The 19,968-nt window shown below is 44.7% G+C and overlaps 1 protein-coding gene across 2 annotated transcripts in view; it reads left to right on the forward strand.

The window, feature by feature from the left end:
• Positions 1-19,968, forward strand: part of FAF1 (Fas associated factor 1) — a 1,925,838-nt gene that overhangs the window by 1,405,689 nt on the left and 500,181 nt on the right. The window lies entirely within an intron of this gene.

A 19,968-nucleotide genomic window follows, 5' to 3' on the forward strand; every position in this document is an offset into this window, starting at 1 on the left:
CAGTAGGGCGGCATCGAGAGCATCTGTGGCGGTGACTCCTCAGAAGGTGCTTCCAACCTCCAGATACCTCCCAAATATACTTTTTCCGGCTCCCAGCTGAATGTCGCTCAACCCAGTGCCATGCCTCTGTGGGTCTTAAAAAACCAAAGAGTTGTATGGGCGCCGTTGATTTTCAGAGTAGCTGGGAACACCAATGAGAGCTGTTGGCTCATTATACTGAATCTCCGCATGTGCTGGGCCACAATCATACATTCTTGAAATAGCATGATACTATGGTTGTCAGCTTCCAGTGGAGAGACCTTTCGGGCTTCAGGAAGTATCTTGTCTCAATCCTTAAAATTGAGTATATTGGCAACTACTGGGACAGAGTGCTGAGCCAGGAGAAGGTTCTCACTCAGGACTCTGTGTACCCCTCTATCTGGGGGGAAAAAAAGGACTAAGTATGAGAGCTGAGGCATGAAACTCTTCATCGAGTTGTCAAGGTACGTAACAGTGATATTTATGTATTTGATAGGAAACATTTCCATAAAAAAGATCTGGCCTGGAATTGGAAGCGGCCAGACGGGCCCTCTAGGTTAAACTGTGTGTGTGCCAGGACCTGCTGCTTACAAGTGCGCTGATGCTCGTTGGCAAAATTGAATGCCGTCTGTAGACTCTCCCTATTTGAGAATGAGATGGAGTGTTTAGTAATACATCATTTGCAGAACATGAGGATATGTCCACTCTAGTAGTTTGGATTTATTGTTTACGTTGTACAGAATTCATCTTGCAGAAGAGGAAGAAGGGAGAGGGTAAAGAGGAAAGTTTAAAATGTTTTAACTACGTCATGAGAGTTGGAACTAGTCTCAAATAATTTTATGCATTTTTTCAAGTGCCCAGAGTATTGAAAGAATGGCTTTTCATTTTATTTTCCTTGCGGTTGGGATCTCCAGTTCTATAAGTGTCATGCAGATGTTGCAGTGACAAAGCGTGTTTCTGCAAGGTACTCTGTGAATAGCATTGTATAGTAAGCAGAGGGATTTGAACATCTTCCCTGTTTAGAGTGAAAGTCAGTGGGGAAGGTATGGGTGTACTCAACAATGATAAAGTATGAAGAATACTCCTAGGACAAATATGTTGTCGCAAACCAAACTTCAGCTAAACCACCGACATTGACTCGAACCAAGGAGGTCATTAGCATGGCGGGCGGACTTAGTCCGTCCGCCATTCTATCGGTTATTGGGACCGCCCGCCATAAGGGCGGGGTCCCGTGTGGGGTATTAGGATGCTCCCGCCACTGTGGCGGGCGCATCCTGCATTGTTAGCATTCACCCGCCACAATGCTAAAAATGCACGTATGCATTTGCATAAACAAAGCTGCAGGCACCCTGTGGTGCCTGCCGCTTTGTTTATGCAAATGCAGGGGGGTACCACAGGTACCCCTCGTGTGCACCCCCACCTCTCCTTCACTCTGGGGGCCCACAGGGGACCCCAAAGTGAAGACTGCATGCCTTTCCGTGGCGGGAAAGGCCTCTAATCAAGCCCATGCTAATATGGCTGGCGGTGTCTATTAGACACCGCCACCATATTAGACCTTTTCCGCCCCGGTCGCAAGGCAACCGGGGCAGAAAAGTGGCGGACGGTCTTTCTGTCCGCCGCAGTCCCCCCCCCCGCCATACTATTATGGCGGGGGGGTCATTCAGGTGAGGATGGCGGGCGGATTGTCCCCGCCAGGCCGGCGGTGGCTACTGCCAGGCTGGCGGGGGCAATCCGTCTGCCATCCTAATGGGCCCCCAAGTGTGAGGAATTAGCAGCCTTCTTTATTAATAAAGTTGATGGAATATACCAAGAGATTGTCTCACAATATAAAGTACATGATATCTCAACTGGCTTGACTACTTCTATGTCAGTGACGCCACATCCCCCCGCTAAGCAAGCAATCCGTCATAACGATGTAGACTGCATCCTAACTGACTGGCCCCACCTCACAATGGAAAATGTGGTTTCACTTCTGAATTCCATTAAGTCAGGATCACCGAAAGATCCTTTACCAGCCAATATTTTTAAACAACTACATCACTCTGCGCTATCAGTGATACGCATCTTCTTAATACATCGATCGAAGAGTCAGCGATTCCCCCCACATGGAAACACGCCATGATTCACCCACTACTGAAAAAGCCCAATGCAGATCCTTCAGAAACTAAAAACTATCTTCCTATATCATTGCTTCCTACTGTCACAATTTTTAGAAAAACATATTCATATACACCTGAAGCAGTATGTTACAACTGACCACTTACTCCACCCTTCACAGTCAGGCTTCAGAGCTGGTTTCTCACAGAAACCACTCTCTTAGGAGTCACAGAAGGTATCCACCATCATCTAGACAGAGGAGAAACGGTGGCGTTCATTCTGCTAGATTTGAGCGCCACGTTCGATACTTATATCACACACTGTGCTCATAAACACACTGAGCGAAATGGGAATAGGCGGAATAGCTCTAAACTGGATTAGAGCTTTCCTTTCAGATAGAACTTTTCAAGTTTTCTCTCAGAAAGCTTGCTTTAAAACATACTCTTTTGCACATGGTGTGCCACAGGGATCCATTTTAAGCCCGCTACTGTTCAATCTCTATGTAAAATCTTTAGCTGAGCTTGCTGAAAAATCCGGGTTGTCAATCTACTCCTACACAGACGACTCACAAATCATGTTTTCATTGTCTGCGCACAAACCCAGTACCACCTCTACACTTAAGACGGGACTAGCCCATATAGCAGCCTGGATGCAATCAAATTTTTTAAAATTGAACAGAGAGAAAACAGAGGTACTCATACTGGGAAAGCAGAAAGATCTTTGGAGCCAACAACACTGGCCAAACAAAATGGGCGTCCTCCCCACCCCTTCATCACAATTACGAAATCTAGGCGTACATCTTGATGAGACCTTGACTATGCAATCCCAATCAGTAAAAGTTGCAGCCACATGTCTTACTATCATTAAATGACTGCGAAAAATCTGCTGGATGCTACCAGAAACAACAAGAAAAACCGTAGTTAATGCCTTAACCACTTCTCGGCTTGACTATGGCAATGTTCTTTACGTGGGTTCGAACAAACATGTAATCCACAGACTACAGATGGCTCAAAACGCTACAGTCCGACTTCTATGCAGAGTCCCTAAAACAGAATCGATCTCATTGCACCGCCGTAAACTACATTGGCTGAATATTGAAAACCGTGTGAAATTTAAAGCACTCACATGCAAAAAATTAAATCTGGAATGGTCCCGAACTACCTTTGTACTTTGGCCAAACCATATGCCCCGTCCAGAAATGTAAGATCAGCCTCCCAAGGAAGATGTATTGTCCCGAAATTCAAACTGGCCCGGATGGTAGGAAAATCTTTTACATATTTAGGGCCGTCTTTTTGGAATTCCCTCCCAGTTACGCTCAGAAATGAAACAAGCTACTCTATTTTCCGCAAATCACTTAAAACCTGGCTGTTCGACAAATAAGATGCCTAGGCGTTGCTTGTTATGGCTTTCTGTCTGTGCCGGGAAACCCATTTTGGGTAGCTGTTGCACAATATAAATTCAAATAATGATAATAAACCACATATAGCAGGACGCAGCTCTATCTACGTGCGGGAAAAAAAAGGATTCCACTGTGGAATGGTAGGTGTTTAATGGAAGGATTTGATCCTTGTCAGGGCGCTGAGTTTGTACCCGACTGACTGATATGTTTTTTTTATTTTTTTTTATAGAATATTAAAAACAATAATTGAGGTATTTTGGGCTGCCACTGGTTGTATTAGACTAGGCAGAACTTGTAATCTGTTTGCCAGCACTGGCCCCAGTATTTTACAATCCTGATTTAACACCAACACGTACTTCTAGGACTTCTGTCTGGTGGGTTTTTCCTGCCTTGGGTACTGTTACTATTGTTAGCTTTCTTGTAGTGGCTAAAACCCACGGGATTGCTCTCCCTACAAACACATCTTAAGTAGTGCTGTGCTAGTAATCGTTGGCGCTCCACGTAAAACTGTAGGCCGGCCATCTGATGTAGGTTTTTTTGTTTTCCGCAAACGTTTTGTAGTCACTTGGATTTCACTGACCAACAACTAAGCCTCGAAGTCCTGTTTTCTGATGTTGTGAGTGTTGCAATCTCCTAGTTCCATTTATGTATACTCTAATTTCACAACTACAGATTTAGATGCATTAACTGAAAGTTGATAGGAGAGATTATGGCAGTGTAGGGGAGACAGCGAACACTGTAGTTCAGTCCTATAGAAAAAGTGTCATCTACCTATTGCAAAAAGCACAGTAAATGATCCTTTGGCTTCATTGGAAAATAATTAACTGAAAAAAGGGAATATCCCATTTCTTTGATATAGAGGCTAAAAAACCCGAGTACTGTGAATTTGGAGAAAATACAAAAGAAAATATAAGGCACCAATTTATTTTGGGAAGTAACTGACAAAATTTAAGAGAGAATTCCAGTCTTAATGAAGTTTTTATTATTGATAAGTGGGTTGAACACTCCTCATTATGTATTCGTGAGTTGCAGAGAGACCAGGATTCTGCAACAACTGTACAGGTAATTGCACCCTCTCCCCAAAAAACTACCTTCCTCAATGGTATAAAGGAAAGAATTCATTTTAGGTGTGGTCGTCCTAATCACTTTGCTAATTTCAACGATTGTCCAGCAATAAGAGCAATTTGTAAACAGTGTGTAAATAGGGGAGCTTTTCGAAATATTGAAAATCTAATGTTGAAAAACCTAAATCAATGAGGTAAGTTCGGAAATCTCAGATGTGGTATTGCAAGTGATCAACGATTGTTAAATGTGTATCCGAAATAACATGTTAACATCCATCTGATGACGTTTCACTCAGTGGTTTAGAAGTCACCATGATGATGGATTCTGAGGCAAGGTTGTCAGTTATTTCATATGAAGCTTTGCAAATTGTTTTCAAGGAAATGTCAAACTAAAGACGCCAGATGTGTCACCCCATGGTTATGGTAGTACACCCATAGAGTTGGTGGGCTATTTCAATGCACAAATTGAACTTCGGGTTAATTTGGTGCAGGGTAAGATTTATGTTCCAGTGAAAGGGGACACAGTATTGAGTTAGCCGCATCAAATGCTGTTAGGGATTTATATTGATCCGAATGCTGTGCCCCAAGTCTAAGTCTGGATGTTTAACGTAAGATCCATAGGATCATACTCATCTGGTGTGCATGCTAAAGATTTTCTCTAACAATTTTTTTTAGGTGTTTTCTGACAGTTTGTTATAGGCTATGTTCACCAATTTTGCCTGAAGGAAGGCTCCATCCCTGTGGTGTGCAAAGTCAAGAACATTCACTTGAATCGACAGGACGCTGTGAAAAAGGAATTAGAGTGTTTTTATGTGGATGGGATAATTGAGACAGTTGAAGCCTCTGAGTGGGTTGCGCCCATAATGATTGCGAAAGTAGATCCAGGGAGATCAGATTGTGTAGATCTCAGGCATTTAAATAGAGAGGTGGTGAAGGGCAGATTTCCGCTTTCAAACATTACAGAAATTATGGGTGTGTTGGGCGGTGCTAAGTTGTTCTCGATGTTTGCTCTAACATCAGCATATCATCAGATTCAGCTAAGCGAAGATTCAAAAGCTCTCACGGCTTTCCTAACGCCCTTCTGGGTGTTTCCCTTCAACAGGGTGCTGTTCGGTCTTTGCTTCCCCAATCTGTGTTTCAAAGATTGATGAATGACTTGCTAGGAAAGATTACTGGATGATGTTGAAATGTACAATGAAGATTTGGAAACACGTATGGATAAGATCAGAGAAGTTCTGAATATTTTTAAAACTAGGGGTATCAGTTTGAATTTACTCCTGTCCTCACTAGTGCCTCCTCATATTCATGATTTACACCATGTCCTTCTTCTCCTTAATCTGTGGGATTCTTCTAAGTAGCCCTGCCCGTCTGAGCGAAGACCATGGAAAAGGATATTTTTTCACTGTATCGGCTTCCGTAGCCTTCGTGTAGGGAAAAAAAACTGTTCCTTACAAGGTGCCCAAGGAATCTGAGGTCCTCCTACAGTTTGGATACATTTGGAACGCGGATGAAATGGCATGGTGGCAGTGGGATGGGTGGAGAGAGGAAGGACACATGAGAAGAGGCACATTCAGATGTCACAGTTACAGGTTGCGTATCAGTGCAGAGCCAAGGAGTTTGTGTGTGAGTGGTGGTGATATATGCAATTGTGTATCACAGAAGGCACGATATCTCTAATGCCACTCCTGTAGACAACACGTAGGGGTGTGCTTGTGTCCGTGTCGCTGACGTAAATATCCATCTAGTTTTACTCCTGCAGAAAATACGTAGAATGTGGTGACCCAAAGTATAATTGTGTGCATGTCATGGAAAAAGTAAGGAAAGTCGGTGTGTGTGGTCCCTGAAAAAAAGAAAACAAGTTGTAGCTAACATAAGTGAGTAAAATATAGTAGTTAACAAACTCGCTGACATCAAGAGCTTCATATGACGGTTGCTGGAGCTCAAGGGCTGAAAACATTGACTTCAAGTAAAGAGCAATGCTGGTCAGAAGCAGTAGAATTGTTGCTGTGCTCAAAAGAATCTGGAAATCGGGACACTGTTGAAACGAAATTGCCCAGACCCACTGCAGAGCTAGTAGGAGTGACTGCAGGGGCCACTCTTCTGATGACAAACTATACAGGTCTGCTGGGAAACCACAACATGAAGAGAGACCAGCAGACCCCGCAGTGGCAACGGATCCGAGAACCGTGCTGGGCAGACATGGTGGGCATGCCATGTCACGGGCCGGATGATGGCACCAGGCTGAGGTTCAGAATCCACAGCAAGTGCCCAAAGTCAGCCCGGGGATCCGCACCAACACCCATGCTGGCCGAGGTGGAAGGGAAGGGCTGGATTATCACTGCCTTCTTACAGATAACTTTGAAGGTCAGTGCAGATTCTGAGTTTATTCAGCATGGTGAGGGCATCCATCCAAGAGAAAGAATTGGGCACACCACAGGTCCTTGCAGCCAATGTGGCGTCGAGGGGCTCCAACCCTTCAACGTCCCCCATGCAAGCCCAATGTCAATGCATGTGTGAGTGGTGGGGGCTTAATTTGTTGTTCCACTACTGGGTCACCGTAAGGTGATGGATGCTCAACTTTCTAATGTAAACAAAGAAGAAATTCTATGAACAAGTAGACAATTACATCAAATAGAAATTGCACTGCTGTTGCTAGACATTGATTTAATCCAGAGCAATACTTTGAATCCCTAGTAGATTCATGTGACATAATCCACTGCTCAGGAGCAGGGAATCCTATTGTCGCTTTAGAGTTAACAGGGTAATTGTGTACAGTACTCTATAGGAGAGGAATCTGTGCTTTTCCTGAATGCCCTGTAATCGCCCCTGCTTCTGAATGCACATGACTTTCATCAAAGGATCCTGAGCCTTCTTTTTAATGCTCTTTACTCTCTAAAAGTAAGACTTTTCACCCCGCTTCAGATGTCTCTTCTGCATTGCCATCTAGCTTTCTGGTAAGTTTAATCATATTTTCTCAATGCCATCCCTCACCTATTTAAGTTACCACTATAGCAATTTACACAGTAAAACACGGCTGGATAATGAAAAAGCAAGTTTAAAGGAGTGCTAAAAATAATTAGGAGATTGTAAAGAGCAAAAGTTCATCGCACAGAGCGGGTAGTTTAGTTCCCCTGAGGAGGGTGCAGTTTTCAGCAGCTGCAGCAAAAGGAGAAGCAGTGCCGTCTGTGCGGGAGGGCAGTGGCTATATTGTGGACCTCTCTTTTCTTGTAACCCAACAGCAAAGGAGATGGTGAATGACGTGGTTTTCATCTGCCAAGTGCCTGGCAGGACGTCTGCCTTCACTGTAGCACTCATTCTTTTAAAAAGGCACATGAGTCATGGCGCCTGTGGAGGTAGTGCCTGACCAGTGAGTCCAAAGTGAGAAGCAGCAATGCTCCATATTGGTGTAGGTGTAGAATAGTGCCCCATGGCTCCCCCCATGAATAAAGAATTTAGTTTATGGCGGGCTTTATAGAAATGTTCATAAACCACAGATCCATGACTCGAGAGAGCAAAGAGCAGCCTCATAAAAGAGACAAAAATGAAATAGAGTCAATAAGATGCATAATGTATAATTAAGAAAGGAACGAGGGACACTGCATACTGTAAAATGTAGGTAGGTGCAGTGAGCTCAGGATCCTGTTTAAGATATTATAGCAAATATGAAATGTTGTGTGTTTTGTTAGGTTGTCCTTCCCCCAGTGCTGCTGCTTAGTCTGAAGAATGCACCGATTACTGGTAGCACTTGAAATCTGGACCTGCCCACGTGTCAGATACGTCTCCATCGGTGCACCTCATACTTTTTCTCCGCACACTCCTCCTTTATCTCTTCTTTGTAGGTTCTTACCTGTTTGTGTAATAATTATTGTTGCCTAGTTAGGCCGAAGTTTGTTCCTCTCGATAAGCTTAACCAGGTGCAAAGGGGAGAAATGAGATGGTTTTGTCGAGGAGACCCCACGTTTCTGAGCACAAGTCTCCAACAGAGATTGTCAGCTGCTTGGGGAGGCCCTTTGTGGAATAGACATTTAATTCTAATTCTTCTCTATAAACAGCTGCATTACAAGAATTGAGTGTGAGGCTAGCAGATCTTTTCCTCACATGTATTTTACCGTCATGAGAGTTGCGCAAATGCATAAGGCCCTTCCGAAATAACACATTTATTGCTAAATAGGATGCCGACTCCTTTCTGTTTAGGCACCTCTTTCTAAGAGACGTCGGTCGCATAGATTCATTGTAGGGAAGAGCTTGAATTTAGATTTTGCTCTTTTGAGGCGAGAGCAGGGATTAAGAAGAACATGTACTAGCGATAGTTAGCATCTAAACCCCTTTTAAAAAAAACAGGTGCCTGGTGGGGTGGGGGGGTCCATCAAATGCCTCCTAACAAAAGGAACGACCTATGTTGTGTACACACGCAAGCCAGCCAGCCTTTTCAAAGGGTAGCTAGATCCCGGCCATAATCGTAATGTGGGATGCTCCCGAGGAGGTGTTGGCATGAGAAAAATCAATATTATTCTTCTGCGGTTTTCCTCTTTACATATGTAAGTTACGTTCTTAGAAACCTCGTGCTAGACGACCTATTGTGTTTATAAAATAACTTTCTTCCTTTGTTTTCGAAGATCAAAATGTAGCTAAAGCGAAGCTCCCTCCGTACTTGACAGTAGTAGACAGGATACTGATGCCGGCTTCTGTTACTGTTTTCTTAATGCCTCTAGTGAGTCAAAACCACGGAAAGATCAACAGAGAGCCCCTTTGTGTTCCAGTGGAAGTCAGTGCAGGCCTTTTGTGTGGAATGAGCTTCTTAATGCTCGTTTTGGACAATGTGCTTTACTTGTACTATTCGTGTGACTGACTAGCAGTACGAGTGAGCAAGGATCGGCTCGTACACTCTCCTTAACCCCCCCCCCCCCCCCACTCCTTCCTTTGCATGGAGGAGTAGTAGAAAGGTGTGGAGTGGGGACCAAAGTGGTGCAATTGGCCCTATGAATAAACCACTCCAGCTCATAGATGCTACAGGTTTATGTGCTGCTCACTAGCCTCGGTGTGCAGCTTCTGTTTGATGGAACTCTGTCATTGCTTGAAGCAGCATTGCACGCTTTCTTTTTAAAGTAGCCTCTTCAGATTAAGCTTTTGCTCAAATCAAAGTCGTTTTCAATGGCATGAGATCTTTATTCGTTAGGTATCCAAAATCCGTCTGTTATCCTTTTAGAGATCACAGAGGGTGTGGACAGACTGGCTTATGTGATTGCTATGGACGGACACATTAATCCAAATGGATTTCTTGTATTGTTGCGGAAACACTGATCTGCTTCAGGGACGAAACTGGCATGATGGGAATCTACATTTGGCACAAGACCAGAATCCTTGGATAAACAAGGGAGGCAAAGGCTGTGCTCCCCCCTTGGCAGACCGAAGCAGCAATATCCAGTAGACTCAAACAGCACACTCTGCTGGCTAGAGTAGGTTGAATTGGGAGTTGCCCAGGTCAGGAAACCTGTTGGATATTATTGTTTTAGTTCAAAGGCCTCTAGCTACAGCTAAGAGCAGACTTAATGGGGGGAGTGTGGTATGGAGTGGAACGGCCCAGACAAAGGAGCACAGACAAGTGTTCAACCTATATAGACTTGTGGGAAATGTGCTTTTTACAAGACTAACAGATCAAAGCTGGGGTAATATTGAACAAATTGAGAACTACCAGATAGTGGCCCTGCTGCTGTTGTCGTAGTCAAAGTAATGGAAGCACAGTAGGTCTCCTTATACCGCATTCTCTTTTTTATCTAGAAATGTCATGCATTACTAATAATGAAAGTGGAAGTGAAATCTAAAACATCTACAGCAACATAACACACCAACCCAGCCCAGAGAACTCGTTGCTAACCCACCCACCAACATCCAAGATGGCCACCTGACCATACGGACAACCCTTACCAGAAACGACACAAAAGCAATCATGCTGACCGTCCACTCAGGGGCCCTAATGGACCCATGCCACCACCACATCTACATCCTAGGAACATCACCATTTAGCACCACAGTGACCCACATCATCAATACCTCCATCACGTCCACCACTTTCCCAGATAAATGCAGACTTGCAGAAATCAAAGCCTTCCTCAAGAAGCCCACAGCCGACCCGAATCAACTGAGCAACGTCCGACCCATCTCCTTGCTTCCCTATCCCGCCAAAGTGATTGAGAAAGCCATCAACAAGCAACTCAGAACCCACCCTGTACTCCACCATCTTCTAGACACTCAATCAGGATTCAGACAGAACCACTGCACCGAAACAGCACTCATAGTGGTCACCGATGACATTCAAATCATCCTGGACCATGGCCCCGTCCTGCTTGACCTCTCTGCGGCCTAAGACCGTGTCTTCCATAACACCCTCATCAGAAGATTCCATGAGATTGGAATTCAAGGATCCGCTGTCAAGTGGATTTGTCCTTTCTGCACAGGAAGAACCCTGAGGGTCAGGCTGGCACGCTTCACATCAGAAACTCAGACATTGCTACACCGAGTCCCACAGGGATTGTCCCTCAGCCCCACCCTTTTCAACATATACAAGGCACAGCTCGCCAACATCATCCAATCACAAGACATCACCATCATCTCCTATGCCAATGACACCTAACTCGTGCTCTACCTGACGGACAAAACAAACACTGCCAGAACCAACTTCACCAACTGCTTGACCATGGTAGCAGACTGGATGCGAACCAAATGCCTGCAGTTCAACTCTAACAAGATGGAAGTACTGGTCCTCAGCAACAAGAACTCCCTATGGTACTCCACCTGGTGTTCTGTCGGACCTAGGACCAACACCCACAGACCACCCAAGAAATCTAGGTATCATCCTAGATGGCAATCTCAACATGACTGCTCAAGTAACCGCAGTGTGCACCTCCTGCTTCCACATCCTATACATGCTACGAAAAATCTTCAAAGGGCTTTCTCAGAACACCAGATGGACCGTGACGCAGACACTCCTCACCAGCAGGCTGCGCAACGCAACAGTCTGCACGTCTGATTGCCAAACAGATCCTACACAGACTCCAGACCATCCAGAACACCGCTGCAAGACTTATACTCGACCTCCCCCACATCACACCTTAAGAAGCTTCACTAATTCCTCATTCACAAGCACAGTAAATTCAAACTTATCACACACATACAAAGACCTACACAGCACAGAACCAGAATACCTGAACAGCCGCATACACATTCGCAAACCCTCCAAATAGCTATTCTCTCCCGCATTTTCACTTACACACATTCCCCGCATCTGCAAAAGCGAAACTGGAGGTTGCTCATTCTTACATCACAACCAAGACAAGGAATAACCTCCCTCAATCCCTCAGCATGGGACGACTCCTGGTGGCCGACATCACTGGGAACAGCCCCGACACCCACTGACCATGCGCGCAACCTGGTGGTCATCCTTGACTCCACCCTCTCCATGACTAAACAGGTCAACGTCGTATCCTCATCCTGCTTCAACACCCTACGAATACTCCGCAGGATCTTTAAGTGGATCCCCACCGAAATGAGAAGAACAGTACCCCAGGCCCTCGTCTCCAGCAGGCTGGACTACGGAAATGCCCTCTACGCAGGACCATCAAACAAGCTCCTGAGATGGCGGCAACGCATCCAGAACGCCTCGGCACGACTGATCCTCGACATCCCCCGCCGCAGCCACATCACACCCCACCTTAGAGACCTTCACTGGCTCCCCGCCAACAAGAGGATAACCTTCAAACTCCTCATCCACGCACACAAGGCCTTCCACAACGCCGGCCCAGCGTACCTCAACAAACGACTCAGCTTCTACGCCCCTACCCGCAAGCTCCGTTCCGCCGACCTCGCCAGAGTGCCGCTCATCCGAAGAACAACCGCCGGCGGCAGATCCTTCTCCCACCTCGCCGCCAAGTCCTGGAACACCCTCCCCACCAACCTACGGCAGACCCAAGATCCCCTGGCCTTCAGACGTCTTCTCAAAACTTGGCTCTTCGATCAGTAGCAGCACGTCCCCCTCAGCCCCCCGAGCGACTTGAGACCCTCACGGGTATGTAGCGCGCTTAAAAATTGTCCTGATTGATTGATCAGAGCCTCCTCCTCACTTTTTGAGTTCCGCAAGAAGTGGAAGACCTAGCTCTTTGTATAAGCACCTGGGGTACCACAAAGCTACACACCTGCCTGGAAACCATCGGAGGTAATTAGTGTGCTACACAAATCAATATATCATAACATAGCAAGTTGTTTTGGAAGGAGATTCTGAAAGGTCAGGAGAATGACTCCTTATGTAAACTAGAAAGACGAAGGGTGTCTGGGGTCCTAGATCAGTACTGGGCTCCTATGGAGGGTTGAGGACAGCAGAGTAATATGAGGCACTATGATTTGCTTTTGTGTGGTCGGGGAAGTAACCTGCCAAGGGCTTCAACTCTCACCCTCGCATGTGCAGGGTGACAGTCTGGCTAGGGTCTGAGCAATGACTGGACTTCGGCTCACCTAACTGGTGCTCATCAGCCTTTGTGGATCGGGGCACAAACTCCTGCTCAAAACTTTCGCTTCCTTCAAACTAGCAGGAGTAGGTGGAATCTGGAAAATTTAAAGTTTGCGTGATTTCTGTTGTTCAGAGTGTCAGTCTTGATTGCTGCTCAACTTCCTTCTTTCGTCATTTGGTGCATTTATTCAGTTGCAGCCTATATCCCTGCCTTTAAAAAATAAATAAATACATACAACAAAACATGGCTACTTATGTCATCAACTCCTATTCTTATCCTTTTACTATGTTTTTACTCATTCAAGCGGTTATAATTAGACAAGGGAACCCTCTAGGTAGTTCAGGACCTAGGGTAGCAATTATCAACATAACAGTGGTCCTTAACACATTTAGTAACAACAATATAATATAGTATAGTCAACAATGTGTACTATAGAGCAAAAAAAGTGTCCAGCCAGACACAGTATTTATTTAATATATGGTATAAAGGAATTTTGTAGGTCAAAAAATACAGTGGGATACACTCCTGTATCCCATACATGAAAGACAAAACAGAAATCGAAATAAACAATTAAACAAAAAAGGGATTATTCAGGCAGAAACAAAACGGATGCTGGTGATTAGTAATAAAGCATGTCAAAGCTATCTATACATAGTTAACACACAGATAAAACACATTAGTAAACTAGTGTGTAACTATTTAACTGGTCGATGGCGTTTCGATCCCTAAAAAACAATTACTGGGATCATCATCAGGACTGTAATTATATGCCTGAAAATTAATTGCAAGCCTGGGTTACTGGCGTGCGAGGACCGGAGAGCCGTCCGTAGGTGTGTCCTCTAGTGTGCCGGCGAGAAGTAATATTCCGCTATGCAGCACGAAAGTGGAATTAAGCTTCCTTTAAGCCGGGTAATTGAGAGTGTTGAAGGCCTGCCGAACGCGGTGGCTTGGCGACCGCGTTCGGCAGGTCTTCAACACTCGCAATCTGGCGTGGAGGCACTGTCTTCAATAACATTAACCATATTATTTAACTACATCCCTTATACAGTATTGTGTATTTCATTGGCATAATAATGAGATGATTCGTATCCATTGTGACAGCTTGATTCCAACAGATAAAACAGCCTGCATTTCCTTCAAACATCACCTACATCACGTGTGTAGTATCACAGGGCGAAACCATTTTGCCACTCATGTTCTGTGCAAACATGTTCAAGCTGTCAGTTGTCGGTGGCAGCTATTTTGGGGTCACGCTGATAGATTTCCTAAACCCAAAAAGGAAGCCGAAGCCATTTAGGAGAAAAAAAGTGGCAGGTGTCTTTCAACCTTTGCAACCATGTTATGACCATATAGGAAAGAGTGTTAGAAGTGAGACAAAACCTGTCTGAGAATCTCATATCTGCAGGTAGTAGGATAGAGCCCAGCCCGAATTCAGTATGCACAAACTAGTATTGGTATTTTATACCATATTATTTTTTCTAATGGATACTTCTAAGGGCAAATTCCTCATCTTTAGAATATACCCAAGCACTAGTGTGGACCTGCACACTAGTAGAAGGTGTTTTACAGCTCTGGGACGACCTTGCTCTGTCCCAGAAGAGACGACTGTAACTGCGTTTCGGCGCCCAAAACAGAATAAATCGCACAAAGAGATGCAGTAGGTCACGTGTAACTAAGAAAAAGATCTAAAACTAATATCTTGGGGAATCTTTCTTTTTTAGGATGAAAGCCCAGAACCATCCTGAGGTGGTATTCTTCAACATCGGGGTTCTCCTTATACCATGAAATCAAATTCAGTGTTGTAGCCTATAACCTCCTTGCCTAAACGTTAAAGAGAAGGCAATGGAAGGTTCTCTTTGGAGTGTTTTGATTGATCAAGTTGTTTCCTTTTTGGGACCTAGCTCTCATAGGGTAAGGAGAATCTCAGCTGTGAAAGTAAACACCTTAAAAGTGTCACTTCAGAATGAGATGCCATGTATTTGCGGATAGTCTCTGATTTTCTGTAGTAGGGGGTTCTAAGAAAAGGGCATAAAAAAGTGGGGATAGGGGACAACCCTGTTGAGTGCCTCTATAAACAAATATGGGATCTGAAACCTGGCCTATCTTTGCCTTGAGAGTGCTAGAAAGGGAAGGTATCCAGCCAAGGAATCCAGTATCCAGACCAGTATCTTCAAGAAATCAACAATCTTACCCCAGTACACCCTGTTGAACAATTGTTCAGTGTTGAGAGACAGGAGGACCACTGCCCCACCTTCTTCCTGTCTATATTAATAAGATGCAGAATAGGCTTTATCCTGTCAGTAGTAGCTCGATTGAGAGAAAAGCCATCCTGGTTAGAATGAATTAAGTCTGGAAGCAGCCTGTCCAACCTACTGGCCAGTACTGTGGTGAGAAGCTTGAGGTCTAAAGTTAAGCAGAGAGATTGGCCGATAGGAAAGGCAAAGTGATTGGTTTTTGCCTGGTTTAGGGATTAATGCAATAAAGGCTTCAGTTATGCTATGGGTTGCCCCTTAAATGGGCTATTTTATTAGCTTTTAAAGAGCATTTTCTGGTCTCGGGTTTAATGTGCAACTAATTTCAAATCCAACAGCGGGGGGGCCGAGTACTGGTTTATAAAATAAGCAGTGACATTGGCTTGTTGGATTGAAAATAAAGGGCTGTCGTGATGGATGCTTTGCGTTCATTGAATGTGTTCTTGCTTTGACTGGACACCTAAATCGTTGACCTTGAATGCAATGTGGTGTATGTCTTCAAACCTAGGTAGATTTTTCGATGCCCCAAGTGTGCTACGTAGAATCTTTGCTGAAAAATATATTCAGCCTTACGTTTTAAAAGCAGGCATGCGCGCATATTGGTGATGCGTAAGTGCCACTGCTGGCGTAGTTTAAAGAGCAAGAGTTTAGCAGTGTCGGCTAGGTTGGTATGGTCAGTTACGAGTTTGTTATGCCTTAATGACAACGGGTGTTAATGGTATGTGATTGACAAGATACAGTTACAATTGGATTAGATTTGGGCTCGCTATCTCCGTCTCACTACTTTTGGAGAAGGGCTATTAATTGATAAGTATTTGAATATACTGGCTAGCATCAAAAGCATGCTTGTCATCTAGGCTACGCTGATATTATTAGGTTTAGAGCGGTTTAAAAAATTGTGCAGTCTTAGCGCATTACTTTTGGTTTGTTGAAGCGTGTCCCAGACATTGTTATATGACTTAAATCATATGTATAATATTCTTCAAGGGCCTTTCAGCTACCTCTCTTCATCTATTGGTCTGATATTGTGGCATTCACATTTTTGCTTCCACCCTCTACATTAATGCTGCTTGGGGCAATTGGTCAACCTACTTAGGCCCCTGGTTAACTTTAAAAATGAGTGACTCACAAAAAGCATATCCACACACAAGTTAATTCCCTTCATTGCCAATGTTTTTTGTTTTCACTTTATAATTACTTTAGTGTTGTCTTTGTATTTAGAGCCTAGTGTGATAGCAGGACACTCTTGAAGTGAGCACAGGGCACATTTTAGCATTATCAGATCCCATCTCCTGTTATTGCTGGCGTAAATTCCTTTTGAGTGGCCTTACTTTAACTGTTTCATATCAGCTCACATGAACTCTGACTATAAGCCGATCAGTGTGCTGTAGCAATCTTGCCAACCCTAATTCTAGCAGTGCCTTTCTTTCTTTCTTGCTTTCTTTTTAATTTTTTTCTTTCCTTTCATTGTTTATTTTTTCTTTCTTTATCTCCTGACTTTATTTCTTTCTCCCCTGCCTTCTTTATTTCTTTCTCCCCTGCCTTCTTTATTTATTTCTCTACAGCCTTCTTTCTTTCTTGCCTCCCTTCCTACTTTCTTAACTATTTCCCTTCTTTCCTACTTGCCTTCTTTCCTTTGTGCTTTCTTTTTCTTTGTCATCCTTTGACTTCCTTTCTATCTCGCTTGCCTTCTTTACTTCCTTCTTCTTTCCTTTCCTTTCTTTCTTCTGTCTTTATTTCCTTGGCTTTCTTTCCTTCTTGCTTTCATTCTTTCTTGCTTTCTTTTCTTTCCTCGTTTCTCTTTCTTTCCTTTTTTCCTGCTCTTTTTTTCTAATTTGTTTCCTTGTTGCCTTCTTTCTTTCCTTTTTCCTTCCTCCATTCCTCTTGCTTGGATTCTTTCTTAAACGCAAGAGGCGGGCAGCCACTGCCAGACTCATTGGCATTTTTTGGCTCGGTGTTAGCCAAGGCCTTTTGATTTTATTAAATAACGACTTTCTTATTGGAGTTTTTTGCCAGACTTCATCCGTTAGTCTATCGTTACTTCACTCACATTTTTCTTCCTCCCATTCCAGCATGCATCAAGGGTTAATGTGTCAACCCACTTCAGCCATTGGTCAACTTCACAATAACTTATAGAACGCTTCCCTTTTACAAGGAGCACATCCACATAAAAAGTAGTTCTCTAAAGTGCTTGGTAGTTCTATGGTGGTGTCTTCTTTTTTGAGGCCCAAAAAAATCATGCTTTTAGCCAAGGTTTTATTTTTGATGGGGGACCTGATAGCTTCTTGAACAATAAAGATGAACCGAAATCATGACAAAACAAATCCAGAATTGCCAAAAGGCTTGGGGCTGAAACAAGACCTACAGTGCACAGACAGTGAGCCCCTTGCATGAGACCTCCTGACTGGGTCCGGAGCATGGGAGGTTCCCCATCAGGTACTTTGCATGGGGAGCCCCTTAAGTTTTGTTACGCCTACTGTATTGAAGTCTTTTGGTGTCGATGGCAAATTCATAAATCACGATTTTAACCCTAACCATAAGAGATCAGATGCATGTTGTGCTGTCCTTGAAACACTCTGTTACATTAAATTTACTAGTTCGCTGTTTTGCATCTAGATGAATTGTGTGTGTTTACAACTTGGAATGTGGATGGCAGTAGTTAGTTTGAAAAAGAGAGTGCCGGTGCCTGAAGGTCTGTTCGGTAGCTGGCTGCCGGCAGTCACTGCTGTTTGCCATTCTGTGTCGTGGTACCAAAGGTGATGATGGATGGAGCGTTGGAGCAAATCAAACACTCACCCCCAGCAAAATGATCCGGGTTTAATCCATCATCATTCTTTAGCTCACTCCACCACCCCAGTTCAGACATGGCCATATGCAAATCAGTCTGACCCTGTGCCTCATCGGAACAGTTCAGCCCGAACTGCCAAGCCGTGTCTTCCTTGGACTGGAAACAAGCATCCTGGGATCGGTTTCTGGCTAATCAGCCGCCATCAGCCGGGCTAGCTTGAATCCAGTGGCAAAGTGAGCAAGGGACCCACGTCTGGGCATACCCTACCAACTTAGGGCGAACAAAGCGATACCAAAGGGGATGATGGAAAGAGCGTTGGCGCAAATCAAACACTCACCCCCAGTCAACTGATCTGGGTTTAATCCATCATCATTCTTTAGCTCACTCCACCACCCCAGTTCAGACATGGCCATATCCAAATCAGTCTGACCCTGTGCCTCATAGGAACACAGGGGTGAATGTATGACATTGTTCTGCGTCTGTCCATCAACTGTTGTTTTTGCATTTGTCACCCCGAGTGGAACGGGTATGCCCAGATGTGGTTCCCGTGCTCTGCATGCCACTGGAATCAAGCTATCCTGGCTGAAGAGGGCTGAAACCCCGAAACGTACCTAGGATGCCTGTTTCCAGTCCAGGGAGAACAAGGCTTGGCAGTTCGGGCTGGACCGTTCCCATGAGGCACAGGTTCAAGACTGATTTGCATATGGCTGGGTTCAAACTGGAATGGCATGGTGAGCAAAAAAACGATGGATGTAGGCTCTGTACTGGGGTGAATGTATGACATTGTTCTGCATTCTGTCTGTTAGAAATGGGGGTCTCTAGTTGGCAGTGACTGGCCACAGTCCAAGTAGGGACCCTTCTTCCTAAGTCAGAGTAAGGGGGCTACACCCTTTGATAACCCCTGCTCAACGCTGTGGTAACGTAGCATGAGCAGCTAGGCTTATCTCAGTGGCAGTGTGTAAAGCATTTATGATCATACACAGTAACAGAGTGAAGGACACTACAAAGGGACACCACACAAGTAGTTATAAAAATTAGTATCTTTATATATAGACTTAACACAAGACCCATAACGGTAAAGAGCCACAATACTGAAAAAGGGGGGTACTCTTGAAAAGTTGGAAAAAGAGTTCAAAGTGTTCAAATAGGGGTTCAGTTCAAAACAGGGGTCCCTGCGACCCTTTTACTTACAAAGTAACTGAATTTCATAGCAAAACTAGAAAAATGTCGCAAACGAGCTGTAGCGATGATTTTCCCCACGCGTTGAATCCTTACCACAGGGGAGGATGATGTGCCGGTCTGCAGATGCGTACGGGACAAATTGACAGACTTCTTCACGCTAGGCCAGCGATGCGATGAATCCTTGCCGCAAGGGAGGACAATGCGCTGGTCCTGTTGCGTGTGCGATCTTGTTGCGATGAAAGTAAATGGCGCCCCGCAAGGGAGCAATGATACGGGTGTGATGCAAGGAAAATGGCGGACGCACGGCTCTCGCTCTGCGATGTCGTGATGCGATGATCTCGATGCGATGACCCGGGTTAGCGAGCCTCCGAAAAGCCCGCAAACATGCGATGCGATGATCTCTGGGGTTAGCGAGCACTTTGTGGCCCGCAAGCGTGCGGTGATCTTTGGTTTGCGAGTGCTCGGAGGCAGCAGCGCAATGTTTTTTCTTACGCTCTTCAGCTGCGGCGGCTCGCAAATGGGTGTTAGCGACGATTTCAGAACTCTCATCTCTGTAGTAGAACTAGAGGCCCTGGAACTCCCAGGGGCCTCACCTTCAGATGGAAATCCTCACAGGGAGGAATCAGGAGGCTGGTGGGGGAGTCAGATGTGCCTGTGACTCCAGCAG

This window comes from Lissotriton helveticus, chromosome 1_2 (assembly GCF_964261635.1).
Source record: "Lissotriton helveticus chromosome 1_2, aLisHel1.1, whole genome shotgun sequence".
Classification (NCBI taxonomy): domain Eukaryota; kingdom Metazoa; phylum Chordata; class Amphibia; order Caudata; family Salamandridae; genus Lissotriton; species Lissotriton helveticus.